The 23,186-nt window shown below is 36.9% G+C and overlaps 1 protein-coding gene across 8 annotated transcripts in view; it reads right to left on the bottom strand.

Moving 5' to 3' along the window:
* SOX6 (SRY-box transcription factor 6) overlaps positions 1-23,186 on the bottom strand; it is a 372,602-nt gene that overhangs the window by 263,361 nt on the left and 86,055 nt on the right. Inside the window, exons 1-2 of one of the 8 annotated variants that reach the window (XM_080404711.1) lie at positions 516-1,505; positions 341-409 (exon numbers count right to left, since the gene is read on the bottom strand). The exons of 4 other annotated variants lie outside the window; for them this stretch is intronic. The gene's annotated coding sequence lies outside the window, so the exon portion shown is untranslated. Of the gene's footprint in view, positions 1-340; positions 410-515; positions 1,506-23,186 lie in introns of those variants that run through there. 3 more of the 8 variants (XM_080404704.1, XM_080404707.1, XM_080404710.1) reach the window with 3 other exon arrangements.

Genomic DNA, 23,186 nt, shown 5'->3' on the forward strand with positions numbered 1-23,186 from the left:
CTAAGATCATAGATTCTTGAAACCCCAACAAAAAAGTTTTTTTAATGAACACAAACATGTTCACAATAGCAAAACAAACTTGATAAATCATTCATACAGTATGAAAACCGAAGTCTAATAACTCTGAATGAAAGAGATCTGCAATATAAAATTTCCCATAAAACTCCACAATACGTTCAGACAGAACTAAAGACAGACTTACATAACATATTAGATTGCAATTGCAAAGGACCCTTCAGGTTTTGTAATCAGTTCTCACACTTAACCACAAACTAGTAAAGAATAGTTACAATATTTCACATTTACATACATTGCATAGCTTAGAAATATATCTTCTTACCAAAGTTAAAGCACAATTTTCTTTCATTCATTTGAGGAAACTGAAGATCAACATACGCTGTTTCATACGCTGACAGTTTAAGTAAATCAACAAAGATTCTTTCTAAAACTAAACTCTCTCACAACAAAAAACAGAAAGAAAAGACTTTATTCCTTTGAGAAGATGTCTAGCTTACCTGGCTTTGCCATTCCACACGAACAGCCTGAACAATATTATCAGCTCTTCAGGTACTAATTCTTGCTAACTGGAAGGATATTTTCTCTCTTGCTGGATTAATAATCAACTTTCCTGATAGTTCATTTGTAATTCTCTGCTGGTTAACCCTTTGCAGGGCTCCCATTCTGAACTAAGCAGCTTACACACTTCAGTTCATTTTAATACAAAAATAACAAAACATAGGATAGTGCATACATGACAATTAAATAGCAAGCTAAAGAGAAAAGTTAAGTATAGATTATCTTTAAAAACTAAAAGCTTATAAATACTTGAAAGATGACTTGCTTTCACTCTCTTAAAGACTCTACTTACTAAACCTAAGAGCCATCAACAAACTGAAAGCTGTGAAGTCCAATGGCTCATACGATGTCCCGTGAAGCTACTGCTCAACCTCTCATCTTTGGTGTACGTGTAAATAGGACACGTCTGCTGAATTCTGAAAATAACGTTTTTTATTATTGAATACTGTGCTGAGAAATTACCACAGTTATCAGTTTGTGCAAGGCCGTCCATCTGTGTTGTCAGAAAGCAAGAGCAAGAGTGGCCAGAAGTAAAAATGAGATAAGAGAGGCCCAGAATAGCTAAAAAGGGGAGTTCAAATAAGGTCAGAACAGTTTAAGATGGGATACCTAACATTTATATATAATTTTATTTTTCAAAGTTAATAGTAGCAAATTACATGCTTTTTCTTGGTTTCATAAGAATTCAATACATTTTGGCAGCTCTGTTGTGAAATGCGTGAAAAGATTATGAAAAAAAAAGTGGAAAGGTGTTTAGAGATCTAGTATAGGAGAGTGAAACATTCTGGAAATCCTGACCTAAAGAAACTGGTCTTTGTTTGAGGGATATAAGATGGATCTTGGGGTGTGCCTTGATTATGGACAGAGGGAAGTGACAGTGAGAAAAATAAACTTGTTGCATGGATGACTGAGGCATAATGCTGCAAAAATGGAGAAATCATAAGAAAGGCCTTTTTTTTTTTTTCCCCCTTTTTGGAAAACAATGACAGGGTTTTGGATGCTCTAGGAAAAATAATGAGATGACAGATCTATTCACTAACAGAAATGCTTTCCTGGTAAATTGTGCTATAGCTGTTTTATTAAATAATACTGCAGTACTTTTGGGTTTTTTTCTTTAGACAAAGAGACAAGGGACAGAGTCTCCAAAAGTTACTGCATAGCACAGATGAGACTTTATCTATACCCCTTTGTGTAAGAGCAGTCCTATAGCAAATCTATTTTTACACAACTGTAGATCTCTACTCTCTGTCTACTACTCTCTCTCTTCGTAGCACCTAATACAGCTTGCTGTAAACTTCCTATAATATGTGCTGTAGAATTTATGATAAAATGCTATAAAGTGTTGAAGCAAATTTATTTCATATTTACAGTTAATTTTATTCTGTGTCTGTTTGAAGGAAAACCTTTTAAGAACACCAATAATGTGAGAAAGCTCCAACAACTAAATTTACTGTTAAGTATCACATCAGTGGTACTCCTGGGGGCTCCTCTTCATGGGAAGAAAGCTTAAACAACATTTTCTAACACATTGGATTGCTTCCCAGAGATGCGATGGCCTACAGAGGCACAGCTGAACAAAGCAAGCTGGAATAGTAAGTCAGTAAACAACCCCTTTCAGAGGATGGTCACAAATAAGTGCAACTTTGTTTCATGAAGGCAAATTATAGTTATCTTTTGTTCTTTAGAAGGTGCATTATCTTTCTCTCCTGTTCCACCTGACTAAACTGGTGGTATCTCTTCTATCACCTGACTGAGTGGTTGGCTGGAAATAATGGGACAAAACAATCCACTATTGTTACAAGAGACAATGACCTTTCATGTCCTTGGAGCTCACCATGACCTTTCATCTCTCCTATCCTCCAATGGTCTCTCCTAACAACTAAAACTACACCCAGTTAGGCCGAATTCCAGATTGTCATAAAAAGCCCCGTCCTTTCGAAACAAAACCAATTTTTACACCAAGGTGGAGGAGAAACACAGGTCCATTGTTCCCGCACAGATGGAAGTTAGAGTTACTAAGGCAACAGCTCTAATCCCCCTTTTTACCACCTTTTTCACATCATTGGCCTATCAAGTGTGCTACCTTTTAACTCATAAGCTCAAAAGCTGGTAGTCTAACTGACTGCCCTAATTAGCTACGATTTTCACAGTACAGACAACATGATGAGCTAATCGAAATTTGCAAAATAATGACGTACCTCCAGCAAATATTCCTCCTCCTGAGGCCCAGTCTTAGAATAACAATAATGAGACCATTATTAGAGGAGGGCATTAAAATGCTGCACTGCTGCTAAACAGAGAACTTAATTGTTCTGGTCTTGTCCATTGAATCAACAACCTATTGTTGTGGACTTGAAAAATAAAGGACTGGAGAATGGGTGCCATAATGATTGGTCTGTGCTGCCATACCAGCACTCTGTAGAATTGTTTTCCTTTTGAAACTCTTGATGGACTAGTAGTTTTGTTTAAAAGTAATATAAAAGGCAATTGTCTGCATAAAAAGTCCTATTTATTGAAATCTTTTAAAGCAGTTGCATGGATTTGTTCATGACCCCCACGATAAAAACATAGGGACCATAATAATGCTATTTGTAGAGACTACTGCTTGTAGTGACACTAGATAACACTGTCCTGTCTGGCTACTGCAAAAGGAAGGCAGCCATTTCCTTTGCAGACAGAAATCATGACAGAAGGTCAAATAGTGGACAGACGGAATTAATCTGTAAAAATGAAGATGTTTTATTAAAAAAAACAAAAAAACAAAAAAACAAAAAAAACAAACAACAAAAAAAACCCCAACCCAAACCACAAAACCAGTGTGTTTGGTCATCATTTAGAATTCTGGATTTAGATCAAAGAGTGATAAAGGTATGCCTAAGTCAATCCCTACACAGAACCCCTTTGTTGGTGAGTTGGTTAGATACTTAAAATGGCAGACCTTTATTTCTTTTCTTTATCTCTTCTGTAGAATTACATCCTAAACTTTAGTTGGGAAACCGGATAATGTACCTTAAGAGGTATTGACTCCACTGGTGTAAACTGTAATTTACTGTTAGCTTGGATATTCTTTATTTAAAATTGGGACTGGGAGGAAAAGACACCTAAAATCTCTGGAATTTCTTTAATCTTGGGGTTTTTTTAATTGGTAGGAAAGTAAAATCTACAGCTTTTCACAAAATGTTTAAGATAAACATGATCTTGAGAAAAAAAATATTCTACCAAGTCAAAACCATAGGTTTACTACATCAAAACATAGTTAAATAACACTATTCTGGACTCCTCTCTTAGCTTTCACTGCAATAGAATAGTTGAAAACATATAAGCAATAGCAGATTTACACTTTGAAACAGAAATTAAAATAATCTCTTATTGTACTTTTCATAGTTACCTCTCTTAATCATCTTTCTACGTAGAAATTGCTCCAAAATAGGCTATGGCTAGGCTAATATAAATGATCAGAAACAACAGAATTTGGACCTGCAAGTACGTTGGTACTTTGCTATTTACGTCAGTGGGAAAAAGTTTAGGTTTAAATTTTTTCTTATTCTTCTCAACATATTGTAAAACAAAATAAGAAAAAAAAAAAAGTGAAAAGGAAAAAATAGGGGAAGAAAGCTTTAAGTTAAAGGTTAACCAAAAGGTATTTTCAGCAGTCCTTAGAACTGCTCACATAATGTAAAGTTGTCTTGCATCTACTCACAGAACACATTTTCTTTAAACTCAGGGTCTTTTCTTTTGTAAATTGAAAAATGCTTAATATAAAGAAGTATTAAATTGTAAATAAGACCTCTTTCTTCATTCAATCCATGCTTTGCTTCATTTATCTTCATCTTGTTAGGCTAAATTAATTAACAATCTCTGTGTTGCACACTTTCTCTTTTCATTACATCAAATAATGGCCTGGATATGGGAGAAAACCCTCACCACGGGGATCTTGAAACACTACCTTGAGGAAGAGTCTCTTACATATGTATTGCTTTAACAATATTAACTAGCTTGATGTTACAACATTTATTAAATGGATTCTTCATTGCTTTAAAATAATTATCCTGATTTTGTAAGAAATAAAAAAATTGTTTAAAAAAAAGAGGCTTGCAATAGATCATGTTTATAATTTGTGAGCCACGAGTACTAAAAGAAAGGAAGTACCTAAAATCATTAGTAGTTTTACTGAATGCTTTATTTAATATAAAAAACCCTGCAACTCGAATACAATTTTTGGCCCACTGTGTATACAGTCCCAAACACATTAGTGTGACAAATTACTCAAACCAAGTTGCCATACCATTTGTCTGTGAATGCTCTGTATATAATTAATTGGATGTCTGGGCCAGTTTCACTGGTAAATCTGGTTATTTTGATACTGTAATGGGGAGCAACGTGCTAAACTATTAGGCAAGTTTTCTTCCTTTAACCTACATTATGGCATCTAGAGCAAAAGGACAAAACAGTAAAGCCTTTTTTAATCTCACCCTGATCAAACAGCCCTCTTTCTCCAATCACAGCTTTGTGCGTGATATCTTTCTGCTAGTGTTTCTTATTTAATTAAAACAGACACTGACAGAAGGACATGGATTAGGACTGTAATGATGCATTTACTTAGATTAATCGGAGGCTCCTTTTGGAGTAATGGCTTAAACAAAGAACAAAAGGAAATTGTTATGAAACAGCCTTTTATCCCAGGCAAAGGTCACATTATGAGGTTTTTAATTTTGTCAGCCTCTGTTATATCGGGCCTTGCTACTGGAACATGAGAAGTGCTTCTCTCCCCTCTCCCCTGAGCCAAGCCAGTTATTATAATACAGCCATTAAAGCTGCAAATTAAAATGTCTGATTTTAAAACAGGTTGCTCAGCTTTCAAAACCCTCTAATTAGCATGTTGTGCATTGTTGTCAAGGAAAGAAACCTAAAATGCTAATGACCTGCTGCCAGGTGACCACACTGGTGTGCAAAATAATACAGACACTTTCGAGTAGCAGTAATAATAATACCCGGCTCTTATGAATTACCCAACTCCAGGTCTACCCTGCACCACATGTGCTTAAAGAAACAAGCGTGCATCCAGCCAAAGATCAGAGTTCAGTAGTCAGCACAAGAGATCGTTGTATGTTAACCGGAAAGAAGTCTGTGCCCATTGAGACACTGCAAGGAAAGAGGAAAACATTTGAAACCACCATGGGCCAGGTGATACTTGGGCCAGGTGATACTTGGACCAGACACAGAGAAAAGCATAGAACAGAAAATTCTTACCCTTTCAGACAGGAACTACAAATACACTTCTGTAAATCTCAAAAGAGCCAGCTCAAATTTGCTGTGATAAATTCTGCTTCTGTCCTTTGTTCACAAAAAAGCAATAATGCATTAAAAGACCCCAAATATGGGCATATTTTTATCCTTTCCCAGTTTACCATTCATTGTAGCAAGTTCACTGAACACACAAAATTAAGCTAGAGCTGCCAGATCTCGAGATTTTTCCACAAGTCTTGTGATATTTTCTTAAAATGTGCTACAGGAGAAAGCCTGGTAATGCAACTTCAAAGACTCAAACCAAACAGAAAACATTTTCTTAAACCTCATGGTACTTGAAGCTATTTTTTTGAATACTTGAGTTTTAGCAAACTCACTCACTTCACACAAAATTTAAAAAGAAAAGAACTCTCATCTCCCAGCGACAAAATGTATCGTAAGTGCCTTCCATTTCTGAAATTGTAGCTACAAAAATATTCATTAGTCTTCTGCACCCCCTAAACTGTACACAGAACCAATCCTTCTCCAGTCACAGAGCCCACAACTCTGGCAAGCTGAAATGTCACATAGTACCTAGAGGCACAGAGCCTGATACCAACGAAGAAGCAAAACCATGCTGACGGTGCCAATGTTGGGTCCAAACAGCAGTAGCAGAAGCTGCTGTTCAGCACCACAAAGAATACCTTCCTGAAAAAGTCTGGAATAATTAGCTGGGCAGTCAAGATTAACCCCACTTGACCTGGTTTTTTTATGAACAGTTAAGAAAAAAAGGCTTTCTCTGTAACTTGATGTCTTTGCCATAAAGATCCCAGTCCAACCCCCTTCAAACATACCAGCATAGCATGACAGCATTCTTCCTAGGTCACAGGAGTAGGAAGTTGGATGAGATGTTGAGAAGCCATGCTGGCCTTGATGTCTGTTCATTCGCAGAAGTCTCCCACCCTTCAAGTGATCCTTAAATGACCACTAAGGGACAAAAATAACTGCAAAGGGGATTTTCAGTCATTTTTAATCACTTACTGTATTATGTTCTACTTTAAAGTGGCCAGAGACAAGGTACTGGGTGATTCCAATTCCCAATGCCTCCAAAACCACTAGTTAATGGAAAGCACGGTTCAATTCCTCTCCAGATAAATTACAAACCAGACAGATTAAGTAAATTATAATATATAAAGGACCATGGGTGTGGTTTCATCTCAGACCCATGTGTCACCATTCTGTATTGCTTGTCTGTTTTACACAATACAGTCCAGATTCTGCCATGCTGCTGCCACTACCCTCACAATATTGTCCCAGTCCTGAAAAAAAATTGACAACTTGCATCTAAAAATATTAACACAATCGCATGCATCTCACTGAAATGACCTACATAAAATGGGAAAATATATTTATTTGCAAATATAGCAATTTCAATTTACTTAACACTGAAACACTTGAGCTGCCTAAAAGATGGCAAACAAATTCTGGCAAAAAGAATGTTAATAAAATTGACTATGTAGATCATTCTACCTGGTTAAAAATATGATGAATTTCACAATAGTCTTCTACAACTTCAAGACATCACTGTCATCAGCTACTATGACCATTTATTTATTTGCTTGTTTAAATTTAACTTCTGTTCTGCCAAGATAATCGCATCTTAAGAGACAAGAACCTGTTTTCACAGGCACATGTATCATCCACTAGTGTTCCCTGGCTGCCTGTTAGTTGTTATTTTTTCCTGAATAAAACCACCTCTGCAAGACACAAAACACACCACTTAGTTTATTTATAAAAAAAACAAGCTAACATCTACTGAAAAACAGACTTTGTACAAAGTGATAGGTGACTCTATCCTTTAAAACTCACAGGCAGGAAATTCCCATTATTTTCATTTGCGACTGTGCACATACTATGTTTGTAGAATTCATCCTAACAGTGTATTTTAAAGGCATCTTGCAATGGCTACTGCATTGATATGCACAATGCAAATACCATTTCCCAAAAGTTCTATTTGTTCCTTAAAATATATTAAATATGCCAATGCTCTTTTAGTGAACAAGTAATAAAATCTGCATTAGTATCCTACACAGAATGTGAATTCATGCTTTAAGATCAGAGCTGCTTAGATAGCAAATTATCTGCATCATTTCACATTTACCAGCTAGAGAGCTGTCCAGGTACAGTCTGTATACAGTCAGCATTAGAACAATCAGTGCCTACATGAATACAGTACTTTGTGTCCTGTGGTTTTTGCTGCATATCCATGTAGAACATAGAAATATATGTAAAAGAACAACAGTAATCCAGTAATCTAAGACTTCAGTGTGGGAGTCTGACAAGAGTCAGGCTGGCACAGCAGCAGCTAGTGGCATGGCACGGTGGAAGCACTAGTAAAGCAGTCAAATACTCAGTAATCATGCTGGTTTGGTGCAGAATAAGACACTGATTGCGCTTTGATACATTACGAGTTCAACTGGGCCCATTAAAGTACATCTCTGAGTAACTATAGTACTCTGTCACATTGATCCCAGAAACTCTGGTGGCCAATACAGAGCAGAAAAGACAAACTACTCTCGCATTTCTTTAAACACCACTTTCACGAACCCAAGCAAAAGTCACGATACGCTCTGCACTGATGCATAGCAGAATAAAACATATTTCTAGAAAAAAAATCATCAAGTCATTGAGATTTCATGCATAGTAATGAGCAGATTTCACCCAAAGACATGAAGAAAAGGGAAGTCTGTTCCTTCTGTTTTTTTGTTTTGTTTTGTTTTTTTTTTACTCCTGCAACCCCACAGATTAGAGTGTGTGTGTGTATATGAAGTTGAACCTGTATAATATAGAACCATATATACATAATGGAACCCATGTAAAAGTCACACAATGGAACCCAATGCTGTTCTTCAAATTACCAGCTTGTGCCTCCAACCACTAGCACTGATTATACAGAACAGCTATTTTCTCTACCCTCATGTACAGGGAAACAAGAATAGTTCTTATCTCTCAGCACCAGTAACGGCCCTCTGGGTTTGTCCCATTATGCACAGCCTATCTCAGTTTTTTGCATGTAACCTTCTCTACAGGTTCTCCACATCCTGTTCCACCTGGTCAGTCCATGCTGGTATCACTGTATGCACAACTTTGTATACGTCAGAGGAGAAAAAGCAGAGCTGTCTGCTCTTTGGGTTTCCAAGAAACTGTTTTTGGGCCACACAAAGGAACTCATCTTCAGCCCCAAGAACTACAGGATCAAGCAACTTACACATTCAAACTCAAGTCACTTACCACATTCACCACGAGAAATTCTTATTACTATTTAACTCTTCTTGCAGTTCTTCTAGATATCCCATCTCATTCCAAAACTTCATTCCCATCTGATTTCCGGTAACGTATAAAACAGTGTTCAAAACCCTTATAAATTTCTTATTTGGTTTTGTAACTGCTGCCTCTATGAAATTACCATTGAACTTTGGGCCTAACATCTTCACAACTGGAGTCTTCATATTTTCATATCTGCTGACTTTTTTAGTCCTGAAGATAAACTAGATAAATGATGGAACAAAAATCACACAAGCAGTCAACTCTACTCTTCTGGCTATTATCACTCGATTTCAATAAATGATAGGGCTATTATATTCCAAACTGTCTTCTGCAAGAGAATACTGATCTATGCAATTCATTGCTGATCTTATAGTGAGTGTCAGAAATTAAGTTGATAAACTGTTTCATATTATATGGAATATGAAAACTACCTATATATTTTCAAGTGTAGATAACATACTAAACGAACATTTAAAAAAATATTTTTGCATTGTAGCATGCAAAAGTAGCCTGCACAAAGTACATGAATATTTAACCCCAGGTAAGTGAAAAGAAAATTATCCACATGCAAATTTGGTTTGCATCTGACTTCAGAAACACAGGCTAGGTTGCAAGACAAACTGGGCCAAATGTAACTGTTAAGGGACTTCAGTTTGCTGGAGAACCCAAGATGAAATAGCTCATACACAGAAAGGCATCATGCATACGTAATTACACTGTCATACTCCTCCAGGAAAGATAACCATGTGGGGAACTTCAATACCGCCTCAAAAAATAATTCACTAAGCACCTTTCAGCATTTAACGTCCCGTTTTCACACTAGCCAAAATTTTCCAGTCAGTATTGCCTACTGAAGGGGCCACACCAACCAGGAAGGCATATTTTTGACTCGGTACCTGGCATGCCAATTACCATTTTATGCCTTGGTTTACCTGTGTGTAAAACAGGGTAAACAAAACCTTTATAAATCACCTTTCTAAACTGCTTTGAGATCTGCTGATAAAAAAAGGGAAGGAGGGAAACTGACTCTCTAAGCAGTCTGAAGCAGGTATCACCTCAAAACAAAACAGGATCAAGTGAATGTAAAAGTTTGGGAGTTATGGTTTGGGGGTTGGGGTTTTTTTGTCTTTCTCTAATGTTGGAGCTTTCGATACCCAATCAGCCAGTCATACTACTGAATGGTTTTATTATAAAGTGGATCAGAACGGACAAATTAATTGAGTTAGGCCAGTGCACCCTTTGTTTATATGCTATATCCTGCACATATCTTTCCCAGGTTCAGACTGAAATCCACTCCAGCTGCAGCAGCTTTCAGGCTGACAAATCTTTCTGGAGCCGTGCCACACAGTGTTTCAGACCTGGAAGATGCTGCAAGCAGGCGCTTTCACTATACTTCTTAAAACCCCATCTATCAAATTTTCACACATTAAACATCCTTCCAAACGTATACCCGTTGCAGTTTAATGATATGTGCTATCCAATCTTTGGACACTCATTTCTTCTGCCCATATAATTCTCAGGATTTTAAATCTTTCATTTCTAAAGAGTGGAATTGTAATATATAACCTATTAGAAAGGGGATACTCTTAACTACAGTATAGACACTCATTTATAGTTCACTCTCAAAAAGCTTAGGGTAATAGATTTTGAAAATATGTCACTTTTGGTATATATTAATATTTTGGCATATATCTAAATCTTTACAAAATGTCCACTGCTGACACAGCTGGAAACTCTGTCACACTGATGGAAACTAAAGCAGTTTAGTAAGCAAAGTAATGCAACTAAGTTGAAACACCAAAATTTTTCAATTGTTGTAATCAATCCAGTGTTCTACCAAGCTAACTTAGCATGCTTATAAAAGCCTTGCTGGCAATCACAGAGAGTGAGCTGTACAGCTACTGCTTTCTTCAACATTTGTGAAAAATACGATTATCCCAAATGGGGTTTGAAAACACAAGTTTTCTGACTTTTCATAGCTATAAAAAATCTTTTTTATATATATAGATATCTCTGTGTGTGCACACATATACATATGTGGGCATGCGTATATATATACCTACACATACAGCTACATTTAGGCAAAATGACTAGGTTGTGTCCTCCGCCTTTTCTTCAAAGCCCAGCAATTACAGCACATGGAAACAAATGTGTAGCCACTTCTCTGCTCTGGTACCTGAAAGAGGATGCCACGAGGTGCAGGACAGGTGAGCGGCCTCAGGGAACAGATACCAGCAAGAGAGGAGGGAGCAGAACTAAGGGGAGGAGTATGAGAATGGCAACAGCTTGGGAGAGCTCATGGACTCCCGGGAACTTCTGCCGGTATCTGCATTTAATAGGAAACATTGGCAAGCACTTCCGACTGACTGCTTCAGATTAGAAAAGGGATGCAAGAAACTGAAGAGTTAAATACATAAAGTTATATCGAGGTTTAAGATAATCAACATATGGAGTGTTTATCTTAAATCCTAAAGAGATAGTGTTTTCCTTTATGTTTTTCCCTGCAAATATGCACCTTTTGTCATAATGAGATGCATAGTAGTCCTCACTTGGTAAAATATTTGTGTTGACATGCAGTTAAACAAATGTTTTTTTCATTTTCTTTTAAAAAAAGCCTCCCACCCATGTTTCCTTAAACAGTGGCCCATCAGTCCAGCTGGATAACATGTACAGGCTGAGCAGTAAAGCCTCCTCTATGCCCCCATTAAACGGGTTCTTTCCTTATTTCATCAGCTAGAACACATGGGGAAATAATAGGATTTCAAAAATAATGGAGTATATCTGAAAGGAATTCTGACTCCATAATATTCCCACATTCCACTATAACTTACAGCATCCGATCAACATTCAACATAATAGTTTTAGCACAGGCAAGTGCAGAAAATCGAGGTCATCTTTTCTTATTTCTTTTACACACTGATATTCATAATTCCATTGTGTGCTCTTTCTCTTCTGTTTTTATTCTTCCCGATCCTTTGTATGAAATATGAAGAACTTGCAAGTATGATTATCAAATTTATGGTGTGTGCTTGCTACACCACACATTATAGTCTCACAGTTGTTTGCCCTGCAGTATGAAAGATTTGCATGGCGTTTAAATGGCAGAGATCTATACAAACTATAGTTAACATATTATTACATTTATATGTTTTTCTATATGAACTAGTAAAAAAAATAATTTTTTATTCCACTTTAGGGCAACATTTTACTACAATTAAATGAAAAGGCTTAGCTCTGCTACTTCTTTGGAAAGAATCATGACCAAAAAGACACAATTTTAAGAAACATAACTGCAACATGATAAAGAAAACCTCACTACTTCCATAAGAGGTAATAAGACAACCAAATTTATCTTGTTGAGATTTAAAGTCTGAACATATTCCCTTCTGTAATTCTTTATCTGTGTGCACGATTTATACAGGAGCTTTAAGAGAGAAAAGAATGAAGCGCTTGCTTTTAATCCCGAGGGTTTTTTATGTGGTGTTGTTTTTGTTGTTTTTTTTAATTCATTATACTCTCCCTTCCCATCACTGGTGACCATCTCTGCAGCACCATACCTCCAGCTGTGAGCCTGAACATACAGCTCCCTGAAGCCAAAACAAGTGCAGCGTTTCTGATTTAGAACAGGGGACATTGGAAGGGGAGGGGGAAAGCTTAAGCTTCCATTCCTTTTGAATTTCAGTGTCACCTCTGTAATGGAGTACATGACACAGCAACCTAGACATTACCACAAATAACAGGAAAAGCTGCAGCAATTAAGATTACAGAAAATTATCAGATCTTTTAGCAGGAATCTAATATCGTGTCACCTTCAGAGGGAAAAACTCTTTAAACCATGTTTTACATGAAATAATTTGATAAACCATACACCTAATTTGTAAGGATTTTCTATTACAGAGGACAAGATGAAATCTTGCGTACCTGACATTACTCCTCTCAGGGAGGACTCTCACCTAAGAGGAGAGGAATTCTCTCCTGCAGGACATCCAGTGCATGTTAGACACAGACAGAAGGATGGATGGAAAGAAGTAAGGAAGGAGGGTAAATATCAACAAGTGAAAGGACAGAAGATTACTTTGGCAGTTGTGCAACAGTTAGAGAAAAAGAATTTATAAGGAAACTGTTTTTTTCTCCACATGAAGTCCAGAGCATACATTTTATTATAGCTAGCACTGACTTTATTTTCCAAGATTCAGCCTGAGACAAACGCAGCTGACTACAAGCTCAGCAGAGGAGTCTAAAATTAGTATTTTTTAAAGTCGTTTTATTCTCATAAAATTTGTACATTAAAACTGACATTTTAAAAGGTTACTTCTGTAGAGAGGAACTAGCAGCTATCAAAATCTAAAAACACCAATCAAATGTGAATGTGTTTCAAACCAAACTTCAGTTAGTGCAGGCAAATCACCCTGCCAAACAGAGCTGCAGAGCAGGGGAAAGCCCTGAGAAAAATTGTAAATTAGGTAAATCTTCCAAGTTATAGTATAATTGCATCAAAGCTCTAGTTTAGACATCTTAGTACTAACTGCCAAATGGTCTGCATTATTTTACATTGTTAGCCATAGTAAGTGGATTTCCTACCACTTCAAACAAATTATCAATTCCAATTGAGCAGGTTTGTGATGGAACCAGAGAAAAAGGTTTTCTTTTAAAGTTGCCCTGTTTTATTTTTCTGCCCTGCTATAGAATACACCTTATTCCATATGTATTTCTATACACTTTAGCAAAAGAAAAATGCACCTACTTATTAACATGTCCACAAGTATATTAAAATTACATTTACCCCAGTCCTTCATATTAAAGTTTGTTTTATCTATCACATACAGCTGTTAGTAGAAGAGACAAGTTAGTCCAAGGACATAATGTCTTTCAGGCTCTACAGCACTTAGCAGGTTACTGGGCCTCCAAGGCTTAACAGATTTAACCAGGACTTTTCACACAATCAGGTAAAGAGAGCTAGGCCAGTCAGCAGATGTCCCATTCAGATAACAAAGAGAATATTTTAGTGACAATGTGAGAAAACAACAGTAAAAATGATAGAGAAACCCACTGAACCGTGGCGCTTTTTTTTTTTTTTTTCTTTTCCTTACTAAAAACCATTGACTGGAGTTTGACTATGACATTCACTGGAGTCTTCGAGCAAAGGGAAAGTGAGTCATACAACCTTTGTCACAAAAGACCCAAATAAACTACTATAAGAATCAGCTAGATCAGTGCTGAACAAAAAAAAAAAAAAAAAATCTTCTGTATTTTAACTTCCTCTATGGATTTCAGATGAATTCATAGATGATATGTTAATACACTAGGCTACTAGATGAAAGATTCTTGCCATGCAAGTCATCACTGAATTGATCTACAACACTTTGCTGCTTTTGTACCTTCGGTTTCACCTCAACACAATGCAAGTATTTAGTGTCCTCAAGTCTGCAAGCTAGCAATATTCAAGCCTGCAAACAAGAAATGGCTATTAGCATCCAAAATGGCTATCATCAGTTTCAAAACAATGAAAAGGTGAAAGCACTGTGGTGTGAACAAAGCCAGTTTTAGCATTTGTTAAGGTCACTTCAGTTCTTCAAGTGGCTCTTCTTAGAGTCCATTACCTCAGCTAAATTTGCTCAGCAAACCATAATAATGATGGAGATAACCCATCTAAAGAAACCAATTTGGGGTGTGGTTTTGAATTTGAATCAGGGAAAAGATGACTACACACCCCATGCTCTTGTGCTTCTCTAAGGCCAAGTTTAAATAAAGAAGAATACTTCTCAGTTATCTTGGACCACATTTCAATGGCAAGGGAACTGTGAATGAAAGAAGTTTACAAAGACGACTGTTAAACATTAAAGTATAGTATAATCACTGTATGAATTAGTCATAGCCAGTTGAGACACTGTCCAACCCACTTTCCAACCATCTGCAACAAATGTGCTCCATTAAAACAGAACCATATGGAAAACAAGCTAGCAATTAACACAGCTTCTATGCATACCTCTAATACAGCACAGATTTCAAACTTTGAGTGAAACTGACTGCTGAATTACTTCCATATTGCTGCTGTTTAGACCTTGGCAACGCGTATTTATCCTCACTCACTACAGTATGTCATCCCAAAATACTGCTATATCATCAAAATAAGCATGAGAAAACCACCCACAACTGAGCCACTCATTGTGGTTTATAGCCTCTGTTAATAAAATACTTGCAGATCAAAATATAACAGACCTTTTTCAAAGATGCATAATATATTACTTACCAGTCAGTATCAAAACTAATAGCTAACACAGGGCAAATCAATTAATTTAATTGCTAATCGGTAATATCTCATACTATTAAACAAAACCATGTCAGGTTTGAGTAGCTTTCTGCTCTCCCAGATTATTTGAAGTGCTAGAGATGCTGCACTTCACACTGCTAACATTTCCCAGTCCAAAGGAGACATGCAGAAATCCTAGTTCCAAAATTCAGAGGCCTTAAAAATGCTCACGGACAGCAATATTTCAGTTATTTTTCTTTAATAAAGTAAGGAAACTAGAACGCTTCATAATTGTATCTGTTTGAGTGTACCAGATCCAGAAAGTGAAGCTTACCATAAACAAAAAGCTGATTATGAACAAACTGGGATTTTTTTTCTTATCCAAAGTAAAACGTAAATGCTCAGCACATACTATGTGTCCTTTCCTACCCAGTCCATCAGAGCTCTTCAGTTTACAAGCCTGGCGCTTTAACTCAACCTACAGACATTTGGTCAACAGTTCAGTCCATGAGGTTTGGTCAAGGTGGTGAAGCTCCACAGAATCATGTAGGTTGGCAGGGAGCCTGGAGGTCATAAACTCCTGCCACCAGCTCACAGCAGCCAAGGCTTCTCAGGGACTTGTTCAGTCAAGTTTTGAGTATCTTCAAGGAGGACAAAATTTTAAAAGAAAACCTAAGCACTGTACTAGGAAAAAAAAAAAAAACAACAACTAAATGATAAAAAAAAAACATTCTAGGTATGTAAAACATGATTTTCCAATGCAAATTAAATTGCCTTAAATCACATACCATTAAAATTGGGAAACATTTATATTTGGTTTTTTTTAAACAACTGGTATTTATATAGTTCAACAAAGAACATCATAGAGCAAAATCATTCTAGTTCATCAGAGCTCCCCTATTTCCTCAGTTATCCAGGATGAAGTGAAAAAACTAACTACAGGCATAATTTTCCTACAGGCTTTTGAATTTTCCGAAGTGGAGTTACAGAAGAGATTCATTCCATGAAATATTACCTCAGTACCTACACAATTTCAAAAACACTGAAATTTCTGAAGCAGCCTTTCATGACTCTAGATCAACATGGGCCACGGTTTCCAAAGATCCATAATAAAACATGAAGAGCCTGGAAACTAAAGATTTAGAGGCTGAATTCCCCACATGAATTTAATTCCGTTCACGCAGAAGTTTCTCCCCCATTAAGCAGAAAACAAGAAGAAACTGTAAAACAAGCTCTGCATTTCTTCCTGGGTGCTTTTCACGCCTTCAAAGGTTTCAATACCGACAGTACTAATAGAGCCCTATGGCAATAATACACTGTCCAAGCTTAATACACTGATGCAACAATACAACTCAGCTATTATTATATAGGTCCATGGCTGCTTCTTGGTTTTGTCCTTAAAATTGTCAATTATAATAGCTATATAGAAGACCATATGATGTTTGGTGGTGGATTTTAAGTATCAGCACTTCAAGTCATGTAATTATACTCCAATTTTCATTTCTTCCAAAAAGGAAAGTTCTAGAAAACCTTGTCCTGAAGATGTCCTTGCATGTATGACATACTCACAGGCTTATGCACATTAACAGAAATAAAAGGATATAAACATGCATAATTTTAAAACTCATGGTTTGGGGAGACATTATCAGCAAAACCTGAACACTTAATACAAATAATAACTCATTTTGTCTTAAAAATATGCCCACAGCATCCGGAAGAGCTGAAGCAGCATTAACTGGCATTCTGATTAATGATATTTTGGTTCAATAAAAAAAAGGTTTCAGTGATAGCCATATTAAACATTAGTTTGCAAATATGACTTTAAATAAACCATACACATGTGTCAAAAACTGGCCTTCTGCCACTACATTTATCTTCTACATTCATTAGGTACATGACATATTGCCAAAAAGCCCAAAAATATTCAAATGGTATTAAGACTGAAAAAAATGAAATGCTTTGGAATTAGCACCTAAAGCTCCTGCATCCTCCATAAATTCTGACTAATTAAATTCCTACTATGTTATTCCTCCTGTTTTCCTCACAGATGTTTTATATATTTTCACCTGTTTCACTTCTCTTTTTGTTCAGGAGGGGGGGGAAGCTTAACCTTACTTGATTGACAGAAAGGAATAACAATATTTAATTAACATCACTTCATATGTGACAAATCTTAAAACTCTGCTCAGTCAATAAAGCTCTATGAAAGTATTCCCCCAACATTTTTAAAAGCTTTTTAAGAAAGCTCAGAACACTGTGTTCTTAATTCAAAAGCACATGCCGAGTTAATTATGGTCTTATGCTTTGACCAAAAGTAGGATTTGTGGGATTTTCTTTTTCTTAAGTCAAAGGATTCAAAAGTAATTTATGAATGATACTGAAATAATGCACGAATTAGCTGCTAACATGCTGTTAGTTTCAAGTGTTAATTTTTTTTTTTAATGTACTGGGAGGGACAGCATTAAAGTCATGCTGACTTGAAACTCTATTTATACTAAAAACTACATTAACTAAACAATCATGTTATTTTACAGTCCTCCTACTTGCTTTTAGATTATTGCTCTTGACTAGGTTACTTGTTTGGGAGATTTCTGCGCAATTTCTGCCAATTTAAATATAGACATTTCCATAGCTAAACAAATACTGTAACAGCATCACATATACTCTCCTTAGAGTTACTATTTCTTTCTGTACATGATGTTTAATCCATGATCCCATATCTGTGTGAGCAGTTATACTATAGGTGTATAATATATACAATCTCATATCTTACTGTTTGTGTGTTTAAGCAACTTATTTTACTATGATCTTGTTATTACTAACACATTTTCAAGGGGTCACAAATGGTTCAAGAAACACTTTCAGAGGTGAGGGTGGGGGTGTGCACAAATGTAAAATGGCCACAATTTAGTAATGTTTATCAAAAGTATTGCTATCTATTTCTCAGTTGGATTTTAAAGAGCATCCAATTTCCTGTAGATTATTGATTTAAAATGTGATTTCAGGCTCTAACTCACACGGGATCAGCACCACTTCTCTCCCATACGATACCTGACAGGCAGAAAGGGCACTCAGGCTGAAGCAGTTTAAGGAAGGAAGAGCCATGGGCAGTTTTCTCTCTGACTTTCCCCTTTCCTTTGGGATATGTTCCTCAGCAGCAGACTGAGCCAGGCAGAGGTTCCCTAGCTCCAGCCAAACACTTACCCAACCCTAGCTTGGTTCATGACCAGGATGCATTTCCCTGAATTCCTCCTGCTGTTCTAACAGTTTCTATATTAACTTCTTTTTTATCATTAACAATAAACACTAATAACCATCAGCATTAATCCAATGCACTCTGACAATCATTTTTGTTAGGATAATTTTAGTACCCTATAAAATTATTCCAGCAAGATAAAGTTCTCTCAGAAATGGAAAGATGAAAGATCACTTATTCTCTGAGAACAAGATATGCAGAAGATTAATATGCGCAGGCTTTTGCCATAACATTATGAACCCTTGATGAACACTTTTACATCCATTCTGCCCACTTTACACCTCTTGGCACAATAACGAAATGAACTCCATATGACTATTGAGTTCTTATTTGCAGAGGGATCAACCAATGCAAAATGTGAAGTCACTTCTGCACTATCCATTCAGCAAATAAATATGACCTAAAAGTAGTATTCTACAGCTCATATTTCTGCTGCATAATTCCAAAGATTTTGAAAATGTCTTCAGCATGTTCAATCATCAGTAAGGTCAGGGTTGCCAGTGGCACAAAGCCAATATTGAATTCTTTGCTAAAATAATGCAGAAAAATAACACGACATTGTGATACAGAATTAGGGGAAAAGGCCATGCCCGCCCAGACGCGGGGAAGAGTACGGCTCAGTGACCAAAAGGGAATAATGCAAAAGCGGTATAAATGTGGTGACAGAGGAGTTCAGGACGTCGAGCCTACATGGTGAGAAAGGGCACTTGGGTGGCCACAGTCAGGGACTGTGTGATACGGAGTTCCAGCAACAGCAGAAAAAGCCTGTTAAAAGTAGTATAGGACTGGCCATGACAGGGGCCAGGAAAATGAGGGAATTGGAGCTCTCACCACGAAGACGGAGGTTAGCAAGTGCAATACACATCATGTACCCGCTCCTGTATCTTGCTGTAAGAGAAAGAGCAGCTTGTCAAGTAGCAAATAACGTTTCTATTTCCATCTGATTTTCAATAACTTTGTAAAGACACTTTTATACTGAAAATGTGCAAAGCATGAATATTTTTTCACAGAATAAAATGCCAGTATTACTTTAAATAATACTTCTTTTTAAAAAAGCTGCAATGACTGAAGTGATAGGAAAAATGGTAACTGCTTAAAAAATTTTCTCAACATTGTCTAAAAAGCCAAATAATTTTCTATTTAATTTCTTCTACGTTTTACTTTCACTACTTACAACATCTGCCAATATAACGTAAGGATGGATTTAGGAGTAAGAGTAGATTTAGAATTTATAACAGTGTTGCAATTTGAAAGATATATGTATTTTTTTAAAAAAAGAATCACAAATTCAGACTTTACTTGAAACGTTTGAAATTGCTATTTGGACTTTTTTGTCCAATTTTGTTTCTAAATCCCTTGCTTTTAAAGTTTTGTATCCATTTAAGAAGTGAACCAAACCAATTAAAGATAGGGGAAATACAGACTGTGGTAGAATAAAGGAGGAACATAGTTTAAGAATGAAAAGGAAAAAAGCAGGAGATGAGTATATACCTGTGTCTTAGAACGTATCCGTTTTCATTCTGACATCTCTATACTAGTGTTTTGCATGCCTTAGTTCTAGAATGTGTACAAACCATATTTATAAACCTATATCATAGAAAGTATTAATCATTAAGAGAGTATCAGTATACCTTTGAGCATTTTTTTCCCACATACCTCATAGAGAAAGACTGTCAATAGTCCTAAAATATTTGTGATGGTGACCCCCTCTTCTTTCACTCAATAATCTCAGTCTTTATGCTTGAATAGATGAAGGAGAAAAAGGCTCATTGATTATTCAGTCAGTGATGTTTCTTGGATAAACAGAAAAAAAGGTTTGCCACAGAAAATATCTATAATGAACTATAGATAATTAGGGGGGAAAAGTGACAAACAACTCTTCATTCATCTGCTAGAGAAGTTACTACATTTCTAGCCCAGAAAAAAACAATTATTCAGACCTTGCCTCCTCCATTTCCTACATTGCTTCCTGCTTCTGATGAACAAGGGACTTTTCAACACAGATGTGGTAGGCTTGCTTTCTTTTCTGTTTTCTGCCCACAAGTAAATTTATTGCTCACACCAGGTTGACAGCCTCAGAAACTGAAAGGGCTCCATTTATCCACAGAACAGACACTCCACTGGCCACGCAGGCCTCTTCACATTACCCCACCAACCTGCTTCGACCCTGACCCAAAAGGAGCAAATGTCAGAAGTGGGCAAATAGATCAAGTGCCATTTCCATTCCAAGACTCATATGACTCCTGAAGCTGCCAAAAAGCTATCAAGCAGTGCCAGTAACCATGGACCTAGCCCTGTGGACACCTTTGTGGATTTGAACCATCAATTAACATAACACAGAGAACCTAACTGTCAAACTGTAACAAATATAGGCTATTATTTACTTGGCTGGGTTCAAATCAAAGACCTTTGGGATGACAGGTTCCATTTCTAATTAAATCTTTCCTTTGCAATCCAGTCCCAGGAGGGGGGGGAATCCCAAACCCTAACAAATGATGAAATCAGCCTTTACTATTACAGAGAGAGAAGAGGGCTCAATAACTGAAGGTCATCAGTCCCGACCAAACACAAACACTTATTTTCTGTGTAATCCAATACTGAAAGCCTTTACCATGAAGCACAGTAGGAAGAGAATGACCCTTCAGATGTTAACTTACAGCTGCACCACCCTCACTAGCTAAGTTTTGTTGCTAAGAATCTGCTGTTCATTACATTTGCCTTTTTACGTTCAACAGCATGCACATTAAGTGGAAACTAAAATGGGTACTGCAGAATTCAAGCTGAGGGGTTTCACCACTGAAAAGAGATCTTACAGTAAGAGAGAGAGATTAGACCAAGTTATACCTAAAGGTATCAATGAAAAAAAGCTAAGCCAGGAAGGACTGCAGAGAAGTTGGTCACTAAGGCACCCAGTTTTTAAAAGAATTATCATACATTATCACCTAAATAACCAGTTCTGTAGCTCCTCTAAGTTTTCCTGTAAAAAGCAAAGCTGAAACAAGAAAGCTTCAAAGTGGACATAAGGAAAACCTTTTCCACTGTTAGGAGAGATAAACAGTGGGACAGACTGCCCAGGGAGGTTGCGCTGTCTCTGCCTTTGGAGGTTTGTCAAGATCCACCTGGATAAAGCCCTGAGTAACCTAGTCAGACCTCACAGCCAACCCTGCTGTGCACAGGAGGCTGAACTAGACATCCCTTGAGGTTCCTTTCAACCCGAATTATCCTATGATCTTCATCCTGAGGAAAATACCCAGACAAATTGACTGAAAAACACTATGACACCGCAATGGATCTGAAAGCATAGCAGCCAAGGCACTAAATACCACCTAAACAACAAGGTTTTTTATTCTGAAGTTCTTCATGGAGTATTATGAATATTAATGTTGTGAATACAGTGGACAAAGCAAATATAAATTTGTTTGTAATATTTCTATTACCATACTCTCTAGTCTCCGGTAAACAGACCACTGTAAAACGATTAGTGTACAAAGCTTTCAAGCTTTTGGTGAAGATGCAGAGAATGAAACAGGAGAGTACACTGAATGATGAGTAACATGGCTAATCCTGGCGTATAGACTGGAATCTGAACCAGGCTTTCAGACAGCAACAGATGTTTTAAGACTTCAGACAGCTGGCCACAGCTTCCACTGCTGTGCTTGCAATAGCTACACACAGGCAAGCTGTGGAAATAAGAGATGGAGGTGATATTGCCAGATCTCCACGTATCTGTGAGATCTCTGGTTCTGGGGAAAAAGAAGGTACTTTAATATCACAGCTCCTTTTGGCATAGAAAAAGGATACAGGACTAAGCCAATGCCCCTTTACACTACGAGCACATTAGCTCCACTGAACCAGAAACACTCCTTTGAGGAGTTCTGCTTCTATATCCATAGTTTCTGCTGCCTTATGGTTTCGGCCCTTTACCTCCTAATTTTTTAGGTAACACGATGTACCTCAGTGGGCATAGACTTGTCTGAGTAGTGTGTGCCCAGAAACAACACCTGAGTTTTATGTGCTCATCCTTTTTTCGATGGAGCTGTACCCTCCTCCCATTTTGCTACTCACACACTCAGACACCACCATCTTACATATTTTATCACTGGAGTAATTCACAAGACTGCCAGCCTTTTAGAAGTAATTTCTTCTTCCATCACACAGATCCACAGGGAGAACTTAGCCTTTTTAGTGAAAATCCTAAAGCCAAAATTTACTTTTTCAAATTAAAACTAGATCCAGTAGTCAATCTGTTTAGATTGCATTTTGAACCTCCTTGAACAGTCTGTTAAGCAAGGGTGCACGGAGTATTTATGACAATATGTCACTAATAGTATCTCCTCAAGAAATTCAAACCTCTTATTTCTTGGTCAGAAGGAAATTAGGACTATGACTTAAACCCTCTCTTTATGGAAGTCATATACAAGATTTCTTTGTTCTCTTTCTGTATTCAGAGAGCTCAGTGTAAATTCCTACTCTGAGTGAGAAGAACACATTCTTCAGTTAAGTACTTACTACAGAAAAAACACTATATAAAGACTCTCATACTAAGGTGTG

The sequence above is a fragment of the Falco punctatus genome (assembly GCF_963210335.1).
Source record: "Falco punctatus genome assembly, chromosome: 10".
In the NCBI taxonomy this organism is placed as follows: domain Eukaryota; kingdom Metazoa; phylum Chordata; class Aves; order Falconiformes; family Falconidae; genus Falco; species Falco punctatus.